The sequence below is a fragment of the Ascaphus truei genome, chromosome 3, assembly GCF_040206685.1.
Source record: "Ascaphus truei isolate aAscTru1 chromosome 3, aAscTru1.hap1, whole genome shotgun sequence".
Taxonomy (NCBI): Eukaryota; Metazoa; Chordata; class Amphibia; order Anura; family Ascaphidae; genus Ascaphus; species Ascaphus truei.
Genome location: NC_134485.1, coordinates 354,174,780 through 354,196,374, shown reverse-complemented (window position 1 = coordinate 354,196,374; position 21,595 = coordinate 354,174,780).

Sequence of the window (21,595 nt, the reverse complement as noted above, 5' to 3'; positions counted from 1 at the left end):
TTAGAAAACAATCTTCACTCCATTGTTAGTCACTCTTTTGCATTACAGTCACTTTACTATCTAGGGACTCACCTAAATGTTTTGGGCAGCGACCCTTTGCTTTTTTGGCTTCTATAATCATTCTGTGCGAAACAGCAGTCTCCTTAGTCCTCAGAAAACACTTCAGAAAGATCAGGCACCATTAGATGGTATTGCCCCTTTAAGAACTATGGTGGGGTCCGCATAGTGACATTGGACGTGACATCAGTGTACCATTGCTGCTTTAACAGGATTTGTGTTTCTCTGCTTCCTGCTTCCACAGGAATCAAGTGCGTCTTAGGGCTCGTTCAGGGAGGCAGCTGAGGACTCGGAGGGGGGGGCGTGCGGGAGGCAGTGCTGGGAGTTTGCTGGGCGACATGTGATTATCCCCCAGCAGACTTTTCAGCGTTGGGGAGGGGGCGGGGCTACAGACGGCAGGGTAAAGTATCCAAGCTGCAGTCATGAAATCATTCTGAAGAATGATTTCATTGGCTGCCTTGGTCCCTGTGACGCTGCTTCAGCTCCAAGAAACGAAATTTTCGTTTACTGAAGCTGTCGTCAGCGGCAACGCCTGGATTCGGAGGCAGGGCAGTTGCTACCCTGACAACAAGTATTCAAATTGAATACTTTGTTGCTCACGGCAGCACGCACGTCAGCACGCCCGCCCTCCCAAGCTAGCACCTTGAACGAGGCCTTACACCAGCATCTTACCCCAGCCATGGTTCCAGTCTGCCTGTGTTCAGAGACGCGTCTTCAGTGTTCTGCCTAGTCGTATGGCCTCGGGCTGTCTGTTCGAGACAGTGCTTCTGCCAGAGCTTCAGAGGGAGAGAGGCTGACAACCCCCCAGATAGAACTGCACTAACGCAGTCCTAGTAAGCCCCAAGATAGCAAAATAACAAACACTACCTGCTATGCAGGGAAAGTGAGGGGCTTATATACTAGGTGCCTGCCGAAGAGTTTCCTGTCCTACCTATGCTGAGAGAGGAGCGAATCCCAATTAGTACCCACGGCCGTGTGGGGAACAGGAAATTAAATTTGAAAGGAAGAAACAGGTATCATTGAGTAAAACATTAGACTAAAGTGGATGATGGCTTTTTTTCGTCATAAGGGCCAGAAATGACAGAAGGTTTAATTATAGATTTCTGTTGTGACTGCAAACTTTAATCAGATGCCCTATGGCGACCATGCCCTCATTTCAATGTAGGAATCACCATCTGATGAACATTAGTGAACTTTTATTGTTACAGTATGTTACTACATTAAAGGTGATTTTTCAATTTGGTTCCTTCTTTTATCAATATAGTAATAATAATGGCAGTATTCGGCCGATCAGAATGCGATCAGCTGCTTTGGACTATATTTTCTCTGCTCCTACACTTTTTTCTCTCCTAAATGTATAGTTGATCGTTCAAGATAAGAGGATTTAGGGATGTGCAGTCCTCAAGGGTCACCAACAGGTCAGCATTTTTGGATATCCCTGCTTCAGCACAGGTGGCTCGGTCAAAGACTGGACCAACCTGTGCTGAAGGAGGGATATCCTTAAAATCTGACCTGTTGGTTGCCGTTGAGGACTGGAGATGCCAACCCCATGCTCTAGAAGCATTGAAGCCAAGTTGAATACATGAATACCGACCACCAACTATGTAAAACACAGCTCTCATTCCATTCAGCATAATTCAAATCAATTAACATTGCACTATTTTGACCTCAACATAAATGACTGAAACATTGGCCCTCTGGTATTTTAAATTGCATAAATTAAAACATTATCAACTCCCAAATATGCTAAAGTTTCCTGCAGCTACAGTATGACAAGAAAAAAATGTTTCCATGTGTTTGAAGCAGCTGGTCTTATAAATATGTTAACAAGGGTAGTATTATCCAGCAAAGAAACAGAAAATTATCTTTTCGTTTTTTTTCCATCAGAATGCCACCTGCTTTTCAATATACATTCACGTAGAGTATAAAATACCTCTGAGATTGTTGGATCCAAAATTATGGATCATGAACATGTATTTTTTAATAAAGTGATACATACAGAAACATATGAAGAGGGAATAAAGCCAACGAAAGTTCACTGCGCATCTGATGTTCAATATGGAACCACAGAACCAGCAGGGCAGGAAAACACATTTTTTTTTAACATCCTCACTACCAGAAGGAATCACCTAGTAATTTGCAAACAGGTATGACATTATTATTACAAAAACTTTATTATTGATCAATATGGAAAAAAACCTTTATATATATATATATATATATATATAAATATATATATATATTTAGACAAAAAAAAAGACTGCGCCCCTCAGGTGTCTGCCTCACCTAACACATTGATGGTAAATATATCAAATATAGTAAACTCATATGTATAGGTTACCAAATAGATATCAGTAGCAATATCCAAATATATAAATGACACACAATTAAAAATAATACTAATATATAACTAAATTAGTGTGAGCTAATGACTTAGTGTCCAAAAATATGTATGATTAAAATTGAAGACAAAAAAAAATTGAAAAATAAAAATCAATAAAAAACCATAAAAAAGAATTAGTCCTGTTGATGTATTAGGAATATAGATGATGGCCCACTAATCTGGATACCGGCTGCTCTCTGTAAGGAACCAATGACCTCCCAGTAGACCTAATAATAAACGACGGGTATATCAGATAGTGTATAATATAGCATCAATGTTATGCAAGCAATCAGGTCTGTACATGGTGTAATAGGCACTTAGATAATTTATTATAGGTCTCATTTACCAGCACAAGTATTATGATCTTTAAATATGAAGCCATGTATACAGTATCTGGTAGCTATACACATTTACACCAGAGTTATAGACATGAATGAATGTATGTGTGTTTATGCATATATTTATTTAATTGATTATGTGATTATTTGTATACAAACTTTCATTGGATTTTATACTTGATGTGTATAATTGATGTCTTCATTGTAAAGGTTTTTTAATATATACATTTATTATGTTTTTAGACAAATCAAGACATACAGTAAGGTGGTTGTCTCCTTAGTTTCAAATTACCTTCATATAATAATTAATTAACTAATCAGCCAAGATGGTGGTTGGTTGGTGCACACAAATATAAATAGCTATGACGTATGTCCGTCATTTATCCCCTGATGAAATCACCTAAGCGTGAAGAAACGCGTTGGGAGTGTTAGTGTGATCTAATGACGGTCTGTCACCATACTCAATTACACTTTGGCTTCTGCTGGGACATTGTATATGCTGCTACGCATCGGCAAACTACTACACTTGCCCTTTCTCCTCCACTGGGTCATAATACTATTTCCTCCCATCCGGAGTTGCAGTGGTGAGCAGTGGACTTCCGGGTTACATCTGGAGAGGTTGCGCAATCTCTGAGGCCCCTGCTGGACATTGGCTCAGAGGAGCTGGGACTTCACGGAGGAAAAAGAGTGGCGTGTGAGCAGAGCAGTGTCTTCCGGCGGTTGGCGAATGAGTATACTCATTACATGCTTGTTTTTCACATTTGTTTGTGAGTTTAAATTTGTTGGCCTTTTTACAGGAATATTAAATGTGTATTTTTCATTTTACACTAGGATCAGGCGCTTTCTTTCTTTTCGTTTTATATATATTATATATATATTTATATATATATTTATATATATATTTATATATATATATATATATATATATATATATATATAAATACTGACTTGCCAGGACATCCCCAAAGATCTGGAGGAACTGATTACCCTCTGTATCAGAATGGACCTCCGGTATGAGAATGGCAGACCGAGTTCCCAAAAAGGACGCTTCTCTCAGGCTATGTACAGTATTGATTAGAGAGGCCTAAATAAAATCACTGTAAAAAATCGATACCTCTACCCATCATCCCTGAACTTTTTCCGTTTTCGCAAGGCTACGATCTTCACCAAACTGGATCTTTGAAGAGCTTACAATTTAATTAGGATCAGAGAAGGTGATGAGTGGAAGATGGCCTTTAATACCCGTGACGGCCACAATGAATACTTGGATATGCCATTCGGGTTATTCAACGCATTGATCACATTTCAACATTTCATCAATGTGATTTTCCGCGACCTACTTGATCATTTCCTCATGTTATATCTGGACGATATCCTTATTTTTTCCAGTTCTTTATCCGAACATCGGGCACAGGTTAGACAGGTTCTCCGAAGACTTTGGGATCACGCCCTTTTTGCCAAGCTCGAGAAGTGTCAGTTTGAACAGAAGAAGATTTCCTTCCTTGGATACTTCATCTCCTCCCTTGAATTTGAGATGGATCGCGCAAAAGTATCGGCAGTGCTGGATTGGCCCATACCGACAGGCCTCAAGCCAACTCAATGATTTCTTGGGTTTGCCAACTACTACCGACGTTTCATCAGGAACTTCCCCAAGGTAGTTGCGTCCATTACAGCTCTTACTAAGAAAGGGGCGAATCCCAAGATATGGCCCTCTGATGCTCTTCTGGCTTTTGAGAAACTCAAGTCCGCCTTTTCTTCCTCACGTGTACTGATCCATCCAGATCCTACGAAACCCTTCATGCTTGAAGTGGACGCATCTGATCTGGTAGTCAGAGACATTCTTTCTCAAAGGAAGGATTTTCATGGGAAACTCCACACCTGTGCCTACTTTTGTAAAAAAAAAATCTCTGCCGCAGAAAGGAATGATGATGTTGGAAATCGGGAACTACTGGCTATGAAAATGGCTCTAGAAGAATGGAGACATTTACTTGAGGGGACAACTTCTCCCATAACAATCCTGATGGACCACATGAACCTTGAATACTTTGAAGGAGCAAAGATACTCGGGATGCATCAGGCGAGGTGACTATCTTCTTCACTCTGTTCAATTTTGTGATCTCTTATCATCCAGGATCTAAGAATGTCAAAGTAGACGCACTATCCAGGCAATTCTCTCCAGACGCGCCAAGGAGATAGAGCAGGGGCCCATCATTCCATCTTCTCAGATCATCTCTGCAGTTTCATCTTCACTTTCACAGGCTCAGGCAGAGGATCCCAGGTCAATGTCCACTCGTTTGTCCAAACTATTTGTGGTCCCCATTCCCCCCCTCCCCTTCCAATTTCAAAGTGAGTTGTTGCATTGGGGTCATAACTCCAAGACGGCTGGTCACCTGGGAGTCAGGAAAACATGTGATTTACTTGAATGGATCTTTTGGTGGTCAGACATCCGCAAAGACATTAAGGAGTTTTTGGCAGCCTGCGCTGTATGCACCCAGACTAAGGTGCAGAGGACGTTACCCTGTGGGTTGCTCCAGCCCTTGCCAGTCCGCACCCACCCGTGAACCCACATATCCATGGATTTTATTGTTGAGCTGCCTCTCTCCAGTGGTATGACTACTATACTGGTACTAGTTGATCAATTTACATGACAGACCCATTTTGTTCCTCTCAGGAAGCTACCCACAGCCTCTGAAATATCGGAGATCTTTAGTAAGGAGATATTCCTCCTCCATGGAGTCCCGACGGATATAGTCTCGGACCGTGGATCCCAATTCATCTCCAGATTTTGGAAGGCTTTCTGACAAAGAATGGGTATCTAAAACAAAACAAGAAAAAAGGGCGCATTTGAAGCATATATATATAGGATTTATGTGTGTGAATTCAATGATACAGTACATTTGCAATTGACAATAAAAAAGAAAACTTTGCCTGTGAGTCTGTTCAGCTGTGTAGCCTGATTAAGGGGATGGGGTGTTGAACTCATTTTGAAGTTCGTCTGGCGTCCTTCTCTGCGTGCTTAGAGTGGGAACTGCCTGTGGAGCCGATGTATGTACCGCTGCAGGTATCCTCCCTCTGTAGCGTTCGTACTCTGGGTTTACTGCTCAGGGGGTGTCACGCTTGTTTCAGGCGTTATGCTGTACTGCAGCTGGCGTACATATATATATATGTATATATACCAATAAATAATTAAATTCAGTGAAATAAAATTGAATAATAAAATAAACGAATATGTACTGTATTCCTACTGAAGTTATTCTTAGGGTATTATATAACCTGAGATTGTGTTGCACTTTTGAAAAATGTACTGATGAGTACGTACGTACAAGTGTATTTGAACAAATGGTAATCATTATCTTCCGAAATTTTGTATTGGTACATAGAGCATATTTTAATTCCTGACATCCCTCGGGTCAATACCGACATGTATACGGCATGTTATTACCCCATGTTATCTGACATTGCATTTTGATGATACACCCATGAAATATGCTATTAGGATTATATTTTAGTTGCATTTTCACAGCTTGGTTTATCCAATCATAAAACAGATACTTTGCCTTGTTGTGTTGGCCGAGTTGAGAATGAAACTTAAGGCAGTACTAGGTATAAATCGGCCATGGGGCTATGGGGGGGAAGCGGGAGGGTGGAGGATTGGAATATTCTTATGGGAGAGAGCTCTGGTATTACACAGTATGTTCACGGCTTGTGAGCCAGGTATTGGACACATTGATATTCTGCTGTTCACTTTAAACGCAGTTAGAAACCATTTAAGCTCTAGTAAGTATTTAGATTAAATGAAGATGCTTGTTAATTGTTGTTAAAAAAAATTCCCTATAAGATTAGAGTTGAAGGGGTTCATACCTTTGTTTTATAAAAAATTATATGCTTAATCAAAGGTATAGAACTAATAAGAAAGTTTTTTTTTTTACTGAAATGCCAGCAAGTTTAATTCCTCATTGAGGCCCCCAGGTTGCATGGTTGGAATTTGAATATCCAATAGGATTGCTGTTGCCTCAATTTTAAAAATCTGTCACCCCTTGCTGTACCCATGTTTATTCTTTCTATTCCTATTACTGTGAGACCCTCAGGATTGTGGTTATGTTTGAGGGTAAAGTGTCTCGACTCCCTGTGTCCAATGAAACCTTTCATGATATTAAATTGATTCTCTAGGAACCTTTCTCGGCGGGTTCTTTTTGTGCGATTTACATACTGTAGGCCACAATTGCACCCAAGCAGATAGATCACATGTGTGGTATTACAGTTTATGAATTGTTTAATAATTAAAGTTTCCTTTGTTACCTTAGATTTGAATTCCAACTTTTTATTTCCAATGTGCTTGCATGTACAACACCTGTTACGTCCAAATTTATAACAGCCTATTGGGCGAACAGCCATGTCTCCCCAGTGCCATGTGTTTTTGACTTAGTTACTTGCTCTTTTGGTAGTACACTGGGGGCTAGGACATTTTTCAGGGATTTAGCTTTCTTAAAGACCATTGAAGGTTTTCCCTCAAGTTCCTCCTTTAATAGTTGATCATTTAGTAGAATTCCCCAATGTGTTTTGGATGATTTTTTAATACTATTAGCTGATCTTTTATGTTTTGTTATGAACAGGTAATTTCTATCAGTGGGTTCCCTTCTCTCTTCTCTATGTGCTTTGTTTAACAGTGTGCTCCTATTTACTGTAGTATGAAAACTTTGCTTAGAGTTTCCTCCACTTTGTCCCCTCTATACCCTTTATCTTTGAATTTTTTGTTCAATATTTGTTTAATATTTTCTTCAATATCAGTGACTGTGTTTCGAAATCTAGGAGTTTTGTACAATTATGTCTGAGTCTCAGAAATTGTTCGTATGGAATATTGTTTTTCCATAACTTAAGATAATTGCTCTTGGAGTAAGTAACTGTTGGCATCCACGGCTTTGAAATAGATTTTGGTGACAATTTGTATCCTCACTTGAAAGAATTAGATCCAAATAGTCTATGGATCAGCATCATATTTGGATGTGAATGTAAGATTCATCTCGTTAGCATTTAAAAATAGAATGAATTCCTTTAAAATTTCCTCTCTTCCCTTCGAAATAAAAATGAGATCATCTATGAAACATCGATAAAAAAGAATGTTTTCCAGGAAGGGGTTGTTGTGCCATAGATTGCATTCCTCCCAGTACCCCATAAATAAATTGGCAAAACTTGGAGCGAATTTGGTACCCATTGCGGTCCCGCACACTTGTAAATAAAACTTGCCTTCAAAATTAAAATAATTGTGCTTCAAAATAAATTTGATGCAGTTTAAAATGAAGTCTATCTGTTCTGGGCACATTAGTAAAAAAAATTTTTTTAATGTGTTACTGCTGTGAACCCCTTTTCATGTTCTATACATGTGTATAAGGCAGAGTCATTGCAGGTAACCCAAATAAGGTCATCTTCCCAGGTAAAATCTTGATCTAGTTATAATAAATGTCCCTTGTCTCTGTAAGGAATCAGGGGCCACGTCTGTCTCGACGTGACCCCCACTAACTCCCGCGGGGTCCGCAACCACAGCTGCATCTCCCCCTCGGCGGGGTCTCCCTCGCTGTGCCGCTCACAAGCATGCGGCCGCCATCTTGCCGAGACGCGCGCAACCTCTGCTTACAGAGCGCGCGTCTCAGGCTTTAATTTTTTTTTTTAACTTAAAGATTTTTATTGGGTTTCACAACAGGTACATTATGCCACATCCCACAGTAAAACAAATTGAAACCCGCCCCGAGGTTTACCCTTTTTGCTCTCACCAGCAAGGATAAAGTCACTCCAATTCTACAGGGGATTAACAACATACACTCACAAGACTAGACAAACCTGACTTACTAGACCCAAGACTGGACAACGGGGGGAATAAATAACAAGTAGGGACTGGGAATAGGGGGGGGGGAGGGGAAATGGACTACCACCATGATCTTTGGTATTATACGATCTGCTTTCGGTCCGAGCTGTGCCCTTCTTTGTGCCACTTGAAAACTCCTCTTGGTTCTAGTTTTAATAGTCGGGAGGGATCCTACCTGTCACTTGCCTATGTTATAGTATGTTCTGCTCCGTCACCAGAGAACGCACTTTTATTTATTATTGCAAAATTGTACTGGCATCCACCCCGGGGATGTCGGATTGGGTAAGCCATGGCTCCCATACTTTTAAGAAATTTCGACCAGAGTCGTTGACCCAGCTAGTCAACTGTTCCATCTGGCAGACTTGCCACAATCTGTTTCGGATTTTGGGGATGACTGGTAGATCTTGCTGTATCCACAATGCTGCAATCTCGCACCTAGTGGCTGTGGCCATATGTGCCACCAATTTGTGTGCCGATTTCGGCAGCCCCCGGGCCCGCCTGCCCAGCAAGAACAGCCACGGGTCCAGGGGGACCTCTAAATCGAGGATACTTTGTGCCCAAGCTCTAATGCTCTCCCAAATCGGGAGTACCTTCGGGCAGGACCACAGCATGTGGACTAGGTCTGCTGATTCCCCGCACTGTTTTGGGCAGAGCGGGGAATACCCGCCGACGAATTTGGACAGACGTAGTGGGGTGTGGTACCAGCGCATCATGACCTTATATGCGTTCTCTTTTAACGTTGAGCAGATGGAGCTTTTAGCCGCCGCCTGTAAAATCCACTCCCAGTCTTTGTCCTCTAAAGTCTCCCCTAGGTCTGTCTCCCATTTAGTCATGTAGTTCAGTTTGTCGGCGTCGGATCCACCCGGACAGATCACTTCCCGGTATAATCTAGAGGTAAGTCCCCGTGTGTCCGTAGCTCTAGAACACAGCTGCTCAAAATTGGTCCTGGCTGGTCTAATTGGAAATTCGTTATAGAATGCTCTTATCTGGAGGTAGCGGAATAATTCAGTGTTTGGGAGACCCTTTTCTGATTTGATGTGTTCAAATGTTTTAATATACGTGGGCCCCTCCAGATTTATTAACCGCTTATATCCTGACTGTAACCAAATTTTGAAGTGCCGCTCACCGGCCATCCCCGGGGCGAAATCTGGGTTATCGAAGAGCGGGGTCATTAAGGAGTGTTTCGTCGTTAACTTATGTTTAAATTTGGAACTCCTCCACACCGCCAGAGAGTTCACCATGGTCCGTAACAGCATCCCCACTGTGTTATCGCACCGTTTTGGCAGCCAAACTAAGTTTTGCAACTCAATTGGAGCACAGCAGGTTTTCTCCAGTGCCACCCATCTCCGCAGAGACGGGTCAAGGTGCCACTGGACAATCTGACCTAATCTTGCTGCTTTGTAATATGCCATCAAGCAAGGTAACGCTTGTCCTCCTCTAATCGTGGGTCTGGTTAGTATACTCTTAGCAATTCGTGGACTCTTCTTGTGCCAAATGAATTTCATGATCTTTGACTGTAAGGCGAGGATTTCTGCCCGCACCAGTGGTATTGGCAGGGCCTGGAACAGGTAAAGCACCCTTGGTAGGAGATTCATCTTGATGCTATGAATCCGTCCAAACCAAGAAATTCCAAACCCCGCCCACACCCTCAGATCCTCTCTTAGAGCTTGGAATAATTTGGGATAATTTGCTTTGTATAATGAGTCATATGTCTTGGTAATTTGATAGAGGAGGCTTGCCATTTAAAATTAAAATTTAGTTCAATTAATTTCTCCATTGGGCGCGGGAGACTAATATTTAGGGCTTCAGACTTTGTCTGGTTAATTTTGAACCCGGAAATGAGGCTGAACGCTCCCAGAATCTCAAAGACATTGGGCAGGGAAGTGAGCGGCTTCGACAAGGTCAGTATCACGTCATCAGCGTATAATGCCACTTTATGGGATTGGTCCCCTACGTCTATCCCTGTTATATCTGGGCTTAGGCGAATATGAGCCGCCAGGGGTTCTATACATAATGCAAACAGCAGAGGGGACAGGGGACACCCCTGTCGCGTCCCGCTACAGATGTTAAATTGCTCCGATGGGAAGCCCTGGTGGCGCACCCTAGCTGTGGGGCCTTTATACAGGGCTAAGATGGCTTCTAGGAGGCGTCCCTCGAACCCGAATGCTCCTAGTACTGCCCTCAGATAGGACCAATCGAACCTATCGAAGGCCTTCTCAGCATCCAGACTCAACAGCATAGACGGGATATTCTTTTTATTGGCCAGATCGATCAAATCTATGATCCGTCTTGTGTTGTCTGCCGCCTGCCTTCCTCCAATAAATCCCACCTGATCCGGGTGGATTAGCCCAGGCAGGACAATGCCCACCCTGTTAGCTAGCAGTTTAGAAAATATTTTCACATCGGAATTGATCAGGGATATGGGCCGGTAGCTCTTACAGTCTACCGGGTCCTTGCCTGGCTTGTGGATCAGGGAGATTGAGGCCTGGAGCATCTGGGATGGAAAGGAGCCCCCTGCTAAAATTTCGTTGAATAGTTTTAGAAGCTGTGGCGCTAGTATTTTAAGGAATTTTTTGTAATATAAATTTGAAAAACCATCTGGTCCCGGAGCTTTGGCTGGTTTAAGGGCCTTTATAACTTCTGATAATTCTTCGAATGTAAAGTCGGCCTGTAATGCCTCCCTCTCTACCCTGCTCAATTTGGGAAGGCGTGTCTCTTCTAGGAACTTCTGGGTTTTTCCTCATATTTTCTGTGTGTGGCTGACCTTAACTACATCATAGAGAACTTCGTAGAAATTTTTAAATTCTGCGACAATTCTTCTAGGGTCGGAGGTACGGTCCCCCCCCGTGGTGCGGATTGAGGAGATACTATAATTAGGGAGTTTGTTACATAATGTATTGGCAAGTAAGGTATCTGGCTTGTTGGCTTTGTCGTAAAACTTACGCTTGTACCATGCCAACTCCCTCTCGGCTCTGGAGTTTAGCAACAAATTGAGTCTAGTTTTGATGTCAGAGAGTTCCTTTAGGGTAGCGCCCTGTTTATTGAGACTATGAAGTGCGGAAAGGCGTGCTAGTTTCTCCCTGAAATCTTTTATCTGGGACTCCTTAGCTCTTTTGGTTTGTGCTGCTAAATTCATTAGAAGTCCCCTCATGGTTGCCTTATGGGCCTCCCAGAGTGTAGAGTGAGAAGATACGCTCCCCGTATTGATTTCGAAATATTCCTTAATTTTATCTCCTATCGCCCGCTCCGATATTGGGTTTTTTAATAGCAGCTCATTTAATTTCCAGTTCGCCCCTGGTCTGTCCAGCAGCCGCAGAGCACATCGCAGTTCAGTTGGTGCGTGGTCCGACCATGAAATATCATGGATCCCAGAATGGGAGACCATGGAGACCGCTTTGTTAGAGACCAGGAAGTAATCTATCCTACTGTATCTGTTGTGGGGGTGTGAGTAAAAAGTGTATGCTCTTTCTGTGGGGTGTTGTTCCCTCCAAATGTCAATTAATTGACAGTCCCGGAGCCCTTGAAGTATGGTTAGTACGTCTTGTTTCTGTGGTAAGTTAGTCCCCGTGCATCTGTCCAAGTCTGGGTCTAGGGTGCGGTTCATGTCTCCTGCCAGGAATATACAACCTATTGCCACCTTGTGTAATTTATCAAAAAATGACGTGAAGAATCGCGGTGTCTGTTCGCAGGGGGCATAGATTGAGCTTAATGTGACCTCTTGGTTGTTAATTGTGCCCGTGACTATAACATAGCGTCCATCCGAATCTTTATATGATTTAACCACTTGAAAGGGCACTCTGCGGTGTACTAGAATAGCCACTCCCCTTTTCTTAACTTTCGCAGAGGACATAAAAACTGTCCGATAGTGCTTGTCCAGGTAGTTGGGGTGATTCGATTTGGAGAAGTGTGTCTCCTGGACAAACACTATATCTGCTTTTTTGCGAATATAGTCCCTGAAGGCAATTCTGCGCTTTATTGGGTTGTTGAATCCCTTGACATTATGGGAGATAAGGATCAGATCGTTACTCATCTTTGAATTGGATTGAACCTGCAATGGGGGGCGGTGGTGGTGTGTGTTTCGCCATTAACCGTGACCGAGGTAGAGCAGTCTCCGACCTGTAGCACTCACGATGGTCTTTGGTTGGTGGGTCCTGTGGGTTGGGGGGAAACAACAGGGAAACATGGGGAATGACACACATAAAACAATAAACAACTAGTGTCCTCTGAGCTGTGGCCCTGCCAACTTGGCTCAGAGTCCAATGCCTTTGGGGACTGGGCACCTGCCATTGGTCTCCCTCCGATGTTACTTCACCTCGTGATCCCCCTCCCTCCCAAAGGACTTCGCTGGGACAACCCACTCCCAGCCCCTGGCCCATACGGACCGCAGAGCAGGCTGGGATCTCTCAGCTCCCGCCCCGCTCTTAAACCGAAAACTTGAACAATACCTATATATCTTATAACTCCTAGGTTTAATGCTAACCCAGGTATTTAGTGTTACCGCTTACGTCCCTACCCTTTATTTACCTGGCTAGCTGGGTGGTCTCGTTATCTTCCTCCCCTCCCAGGGGACACTCTTTGGTGTGCTATCACTCCACTCCAGTTTCTCTTCCGTCTCTTTTCCTTGACTAGCTCTCTTATGACACTATCCTTTTCCCTGCGTCTCCCTTCCCTCTAACCCTTTCCAATACCTACCACACCCTCCTCTACTTGCTACTGCTCTCTAATCACTTCCTGTACCTTCTTTCCTTTAGTAAAACCACTTGCTCTTGCCTTCCTCTCTCACATCCCTCCTCACCACTGCAACTCATCTTGCTTATTCATCCTGTCACCTTCTTTCTCCCACCCCTTCCCTTACGCCTCCCTCTTGCCCTGTCCCTCTTATTCACTTACCTCTTCCACCCTCTCGAACTCCCCCTGACTATGTCCACCTTCTTATATGCTGCACCTGCTTTACCCTTATTCTGTCCTGCGTCCCGCCACTAATCCTAGCTGCCCTCTCTTATTACCCTATATAGATCCCCTTTCCCCCCATCTGTGGCCTTCTACCCCTGGTTACCCTCCCGGGGTATGTCCATTGGGCCTTCTTTTCTCTGGTGGTGTGACACATGCGGCTATTGCCGCTCCAGCTATTGCGGCGTTTGGGGCAGGCGAAAATGGAAATTCCCGCCAGACCGGGCCGCTCGCATGACGCTTGTCGCCGCCTCGTGACGTCCGTAAGTCCTTTCTGCCTCCTCCAAGATGGCCGCCCGTGCACTTCCGCTACTGGCGCCTGGACATCCGGCCGCCGCCATTTTGGAAGCGTCGTTCGTCCTGGGCGGTTGTGTTCGCGCTCTCCTCCTGGGTGATGGTGATTTCCTGCTCCTGCGTTCCAGGTTGGATTTTTCTCTCGCCTCGTGGGTGCCGCCATCTTCGGGCCTCCTGCTTTCTTCATCCAAGTGAGTACATTGTCTTTTACAGGTGGGAAAATGAGGATTTTGATACAAATTCCGCAGAGCTGCTTGAGCTCTCTTCAGCTTTTATGCTGAGCATGTTTCCCCTGCAGTTTGCTGTAATTTAAGCGGGCTTAAGTCCGTAGCGGTATAACAGATAACTTAGAACTAATAACTGGGAAACTCAATACCCAAACACTGAGGATTATTTAGAGAGACTTTGCCTTGTTGGGCCTCATCTTTTATTCCGTGGAGACCGGGGCTATTGTCCCGCAGTTGCCCAGCTAGGGCCCGGGATCTCCTCCTCCGCCGGCGCTGGCGGGGCCCCCTCGAGGCCTAGCTTCTGGAGGTACATCTCTCCCTCCCCAATCTCACTCATATGGAAGGCCCGGCCATTTTTGCTGACTGACAAGCCAAAAGGGAAAGTCCAACGGTATCTAACGCTGTGGTCCCTCAGCACTTTTGTTATTGGGAGCAGGGCCCTGCGTCGTAGCAAGGTTAGGGGGGATAGGTCCTGGAAAATGAGCAATCCTGCTCCTTCAAATTCTACCGTTGGGGTAGCGCGGGTCTTGTGAAGGATGGCCTTTCTGGTCTTGTAGTAGTGCAACCGCGCTATGATATCCCGCGGTTGTTCATACTGTATGGGCCTCGTTCGTAGGGCTCTATGGCAGCAATCCATCTCTAGTCTTTCCCTGGGGGTATCCGGCAGCAAATCACCCAGCCATCTCAGGACGAATTCCTCGCAGTCCCCTGCTTCCTCGGGGACCCCCCGGATTCTGATATTATTGCGCCGCTCCCGATTTTCGGCATCTTCCTGCTTTTCTTTAAGGTCATTAATTTGGATCTGCATCTCTGCTGTTTTTTTAGCATTGCGTTTGGTTGCAGAGGTAGTAATGTCCAATTGGGTTTCAATCCGACCTGTGCGCTCTCCCAGGCTGACGAGTTCCTTCCCCAGTTCTTTAATTTCTGCCTGCAAAAGGGTTTTGAGGTCGGTAAACAAGCGATTGAAATCACAAAGCCGAACAGGCCGATATTCAGGATTTTCGCCGTCCTCCTTCTCTCCTTCCCGTTCCGAATCAGAGCCCTGATTTGAACTCGGCGCCATTATGGCCTCCGCCGCGCTGCTCCTTGTGCTGTTGAAATATTGCGGGAGCCCCTTTGATTTTGGGGTTTTGGCTGGCCGCTTTGACATCCTGGCAGCTTAGTAGAGTTATAGGAGTTAATTTCTAGCAATTCAGAGTGGAGTAAAGGTATTTTATTTCTTTATATTACGAGCGGGGCATAGAGCAATGGAATCATGCATCCATTCTCTCTGCCGTCGCGCATGCGCCTCCTCAGGCTTTAATTTATGCACTGCTCCCGGTCCTTGGCCACGCCCCCCAGCATCCTCACTCACCGGCACATCTGCTCTCTGAACACACAGTCTACGTTGCCCAACCACAGAGTGCTCCACGGCACACCCCTGCTCTGCCCCCTGCCTCCATTGGTTCACCTACCTTTATAACTCCAGTCCTTCCTTTGGCTCATTGCTCTGCATAGTCTCATTTCCAGCAGTTGTGTTTCTGTGCCGTGTTCTCTCTGTGTTCTTCCTTCATGTTCTGAACCAGGCTCGGCTGACTATTCTCTCTGGCTCTCGACTTCAGCTTCCACCTCACTAAGTGTACCTCTTAGACCCTCGGACTCGGCTTCAGTACCTCGACTACCCGGACATCTCCTATCCTTGATCTTCGGCTACGGACCTCACTAAGGCACTTCTTCTACCTCGGATCTGGCAGGTACCTATCTCACTATACCTCTACTCCCTGGCCGGCTATGCTACCACCACACTCCTGACATGCTCTCTCCGCTGCGGGTGCTTGCCTTTATACGTCCCACCTCAGTGCAGGGGACGGGTCTGGTCTGCGAGCAGTACAAGCGTAACAGTCTCTCAGATAAGATTTTAGACCTTTTACATGATTCTGTAAAAAGGAGTCTATAAATTCAGATAGATTAGATGTAATGGAGTAAATGCCTGAGACTATAGGTCTCCCTGGCACATCTATCAGACTTTTATGAATTTTTGGCATATGATAAAAGATCGGCGTTCCCGGGTAGGAGATGTTAAGAAACTGGTACTCAGATTTGTTTGGGTATCTCCCTGTATTTTTCTTCCTCCTATCCCAGTCCAATGGACTCATGGAAAGGGACAACCAGTCCTTAGAACAATTTGTCTATTGTTTTGTTTCTAAGCTACAGAACGACAAGGTTGACCTGCTCCAGTGGGCCGGGTTTTCCCACAATTCCATGAAGCATGATTCAACACTGGAATCGCTTTTCTTCTGTGCCTATGGGTACCATCCTGCTGCCCTTCCTCCTTCCAGTCCTCTCTCTGGAGTTCCTGCAGTGGACGACAAAATCCAAGAACTCCAACTACTCTGGAAGAGGATCCAGGCCAATCTGGTCAAAGCCACCCGCCAGCTAAAGATCCAGGTGGATAAACGTTTATGACCACATCTCCCATTTCAAGTGGGAGATCAGGTTTGGTTGTGTGAGGATCAGTGTTAGACCCCACCCCCACGACAGGTCCCCTGATGACACGTGTAACGCGCCGCAGACCAGGGAAGCCACCCACATGGGCCGCACTGTCAGACAGGGACATACCTCCAGGTTCGGGCTTTGGCCACGCCCCCACATCATGTCCCATGATGACATGGGTGACGCATCACACTGCAGGAAACCTCACACCAACGCTGCACCACAGAGCACACGAGGGGTTAATCCATGACTCCACTTTTCACTAGGATCACGCACACCTACAGCTCACTCCGCTCCCCCATTTGGCGCCTGCTACCTAGTAGGCGGTTAAATCTAATCTCTGGCAGCTGCTTGAAACCTGCCTATTGGTCTCCAGTCCTTTATATGCTCAGCCAGACCTCTGGCAAATTGGCTGAGCATAATCTTTCGTTCCTATCGTAGTGCTTACCTCAAGCTTCCGTTGACTTGTTGCTTTGCGCATTCTTTTCCTGTTTATTCCTCAGTGTTTTGACCTCGGCTTGTACCTGGAACCCCGACTTCTCTCTACCTCAACCTCGGCTTGCATCTTGACCTCCACCTTCTCCGCTCCTGGACTCCGTCTACGCTCTATGACCATCCGACTTTTCCAACCCCTTACCACGGCGAGTATTACGACTATTCTCACTTCTCCAACCCCGACCCGGATATACGACTATCAATCTGCACTCCGGACGTGCCCATGCGGCTGGAGGTCGGTTTATATAGTACTAACATCCCCACCTCAGCCTAGTGGTCCTGTTTTGATTGTGGTGAGCACCTAGTTACAGTATACTCAGCCCCACAAACATGGACCCCACTGAGGTGGGTCAAGTCTTGAGCATGCATGCCAACATGTTTGACAGACTGGAAAAATATCTGGAGCAAAATAACCAACACATGGAGTTGCTCCAACAGAAAGTTCAGTCCATAACTGATCAGACACAACATTCCCCTTTCCACTCTGAAGCCCCTGTGGCGCCAGTCCTTGCACCCATTCCTGGGCCCACAACCTCCGAACCACGACTACTCACCCCCAATCGCTATGGCGGTGACTCATATGCTTGTCACGGTTTTCTTAACCAATGGTTCATCCAATTCGAGCTGATGCCTTCTCGTTTCATGCCACAGCAATCAAGAGTGGAAAATATCATTTGTTTTTTAACTGTGACGCCCTGACGTGGGTCTCACCCATCTGGGAACTGAGGTCGGACCTCAGCAGCGATATTGCACGTTTCACCAAGGAGTTCCGAAGTGTCTTTGACACACTCGGATGCAAGGTAACTGCTGCCTCGTCTCTCTTACATATCTTCCAGGGTTCCCGCCCTGTGGCCCGGTACGCTCTCGAGTTCCACACCATAGCCACAGAGACCGGTTGGAATGATGAGGCGTTGACAGCCACCTTCTGGCAAGGCCTCTTCAAGAATCTGAAGGACGAACTCCCTGCACAGGAGCATCCCAAAGAACTGAAGGATCTCGTCGCCCTATGTATCCGGGTAGACCAGGGGCTACAGGAAAGAAGAGCTGAGAGAACATGACGGAAGCAAGGTATACAACCCCCTCACACTTTTTACACAGGGGCTGTTAACCCATCTCCGCCGGACCTGGAAGAACCCATGCAACTCGGCAGCAATAAGCTATCTCCTGGTGAGAAACAACACAGACGCAATGCCGGGCTCTGCCTATACTGCGTTAACATTGAACATCAGGTACTCACTTGTCCTCACAAGTCGGGAAATGCCAAGTCCCAGTGAGAGCCAAGAGAATCACACTGGGAACGCTATCTCCTTCTCTGCCCAAAAAGATGCATACTAGGATCCTAGTCCCCGTTACCTTAACCAGTAAGACCTTCCATGCTACCGCACAGGCCTTTCTGGATTCCGGGTCAGGGGGTAATTTTATTGAACACACAAATAATCAGTCAAAAAGTAGGGGAGCCCCTGCTGCTGCCTCATGTAAGTAATGAATGAACGGTGCTTTGGGTATGCATACAATGGAGAATGAAGATAGAGATAGAACCCAAATGTAGCACTCAAGTTCAAGATCTGGATGTATAGTGAATGATTTAAAACAAACTTTATTATATCACAAGAAATAAAACAATGGGTGTTAAAAAACTGACGACCTGAAGGAGTGACCTTCAATACTAGAACCATATAGGTTTTAGGGTCTAGGAGTGTACGTATATTCTGTAAAATACAGATAGCACAATTGGCTGGAAATCCAGATAAGGATCTGTCCAGTCTATATTCACTGGCTCTGAGGTAAGTACTAATAACCGCAATCGCCTAGAGCAAACAAGGTATAGCTAGATAATTTATTGTGTGCTCAGGAACTGTCAGGTAAGTGGCTGCCGGACACTCACAAGAATTATAAGGTAAGTGAGGAGTTAAATCTCCAATCAATGATAACGGTAACCTTATTTTAGGGTGCAGTGCTTGGTCTCGTTGACCTGTGGTGCCCTGCTATAGTGTAGAGTGATGGTACACATCTGACCTCTAGTAACCCCAGTGGTGGTATACATAGATTGGATGCACTATGTGCAGATATTACAGGGGAGAGGACAGTAACACATATAGATATCAGTAGTGCCCATAAAGACAGTTTATTAGTCAGGGTATAGGAGCTAATACACAGTAAAAATCAGAGGCGATACTCGGTGATAGTGAGCTCTCAGCTGCTTAGTAAATTGTGAACTGTAAATGTTGTGCCCTGAAGGCAGGTATAAATGTGTACAGTGACTAATACCTCCTTAGACCAGGGATGAATAACAACGATTAACAGATGTAAGCAGTCTGAGTGCTTAATGGAACTAACTGGCCCTTTAAGCTGCTGTCAGGGAGTCCCTGAGTGGTAATAGTACCCACTGCAGCTTGCTGAACAGCCAGGGACCTAATTAGTATATAGTGCCTCAACCATTGGTGGAATAACAGATGCCAGTGTTAGAGTGGACTATAGGAGGCTCAGAGTGTCCATCGGGGCACTATGTGAGCCTGTGTAGCCACACGAGCAGGGAACCGCAGCACCTCGCAGTCAGAGACTGTGACTGCGGTGAAAATCAGACCCCTGCGCGTGCACGTGGAAAACGGAGCTGCCGACGCGCGCGTTTCGCGAGAAGCTTTGTCAAGGCATGAAGTGTAAGTAATCCTAAGTGTACCCTGCTGTTAGGCAGGTATTTATAGGTCCTTGCAGGTTGATGACGTCACGAGTGACCCCTGGTGTGCTAGGACATGCGGGAAGCTGCGCTGTCAGCGCAGTGAGTACAACCAGATGTAAGACTGCATGTATTTACACAATAAAGATAAAGTTGTCTGAGTAACTGTTGTCTGTGTTATGATTCCTAGTTAGTCAGATCCTACATACTTAAAGTATCAAGCCTTAGTGTGCTTCAGGGGTAAATAGTGGCAGATACAGTAAAAGTGAGTTTACAGTAGATGGTGGTCCAGAGAAACCACAAATAGTCATATAAGGACTGACGACTGTGTGGTTACAGAAAAGGGGTAAACAAATAGCCCTCGTTAAGGCTACTATTAAGTGGTAAATCTGACTATTTGTGGTTTCTCTGGACCACCATCTACTGTAAACTCACTTTTACTGTATCTGCCACTATTTACCCCTGAAGCACACTAAGGCTTGATACTTTAAGTATGTAGGATCTGACTAACTAGGAATCATAACACAGACAACAGTTACTCAGACAACTTTATCTTTATTGTGTAAATACATGCAGTCTTACATCTGGTTGTACTCACTGCGCTGACAGCGCAGCTTCCCGCATGTCCTAGCAAACCAGGGGTCACTCGTGACGTCATCAACCTGCAAGGACCTATAAATACCTGCCTAACAGCAGGGTACACTTAGGATTACTTACACTTCATGCCTTGACAAAGCTTCTCGCGAAACGCGCGCGTCGGCAGCTCCGTTTTCCACGTGCACGCGCAGGGGTCTGATTTTCACCGCAGTCACAGTCTCTGACTGCGAGGTACTGCGGTTCCCTGCTCGTGTGGCTACACAGGCTCACATAGTGCCCCGATGGACACTCTGAGCCTCCTATAGTCCACTCTAACACTGGCATCTGTTATTCCACCAATGGTTGAGGCACTATATACTAATTAGGTCCCTGGCTGTTCAGCAAGCTGCAGTGGGTACTATTACCACTCAGGGACTCCCTGACAGCAGCTTAAAGGGCCAGTTAGTTCCATTAAGCACTCAGACTGCTTACATCTGTTAATCGTTGTTATTCATCCCTGGTCTAAGGAGGTATTAGTCACTGTACACATTTATACCTGCCTTCAGGGCACAACATTTACAGTTCACAATTTACTAAGCAGCTGAGAGCTCACTATCACCGAGTATCGCCTCTGATTTTTACTGTGTATTAGCTCCTATACCCTGACTAATAAACTGTCTTTATGGGCACTACTGATATCTATATGTGTTACTGTCCTCTCCCCTGTAATATCTGCACATAGTGCATCCAATCTATGTATACCACCACTGGGGTTACTAGAGGTCAGATGTGTACCATCACTCTACACTATAGCAGGGCACCACAGGTCAACGAGACCAAGCACTGCACCCTAAAATAAGGTTACCGTTATCATTGATTGGAGATTTAACTCCTCACTTACCTTATAATTCTTGTGAGTGTCCGGCAGCCACTTACCTGACAGTTCCTGAGCACACAATAAATTATCTAGCTATACCTTGTTTGCTCTAGGCGATTGCGGTTATTAGTACTTACCTCAGAGCCAGTGAATATAGACTGGACAGATCCTTATCTGGATTTCCAGCCAATTGTGCTATCTGTATTTTACAGAATATACGTACACTCCTAGACCCTAAAACCTATATGGTTCTAGTATTGAAGGTCACTCCTTCAGGTCGTCAGTTTTTTAACACCCATTGTTTTATTTCTTGTGATATAATAAAGTTTGTTTTAAATCATTCACTATACATCCAGATCTTGAACTTGAGTGCTACATTTGGGTTCTATCTC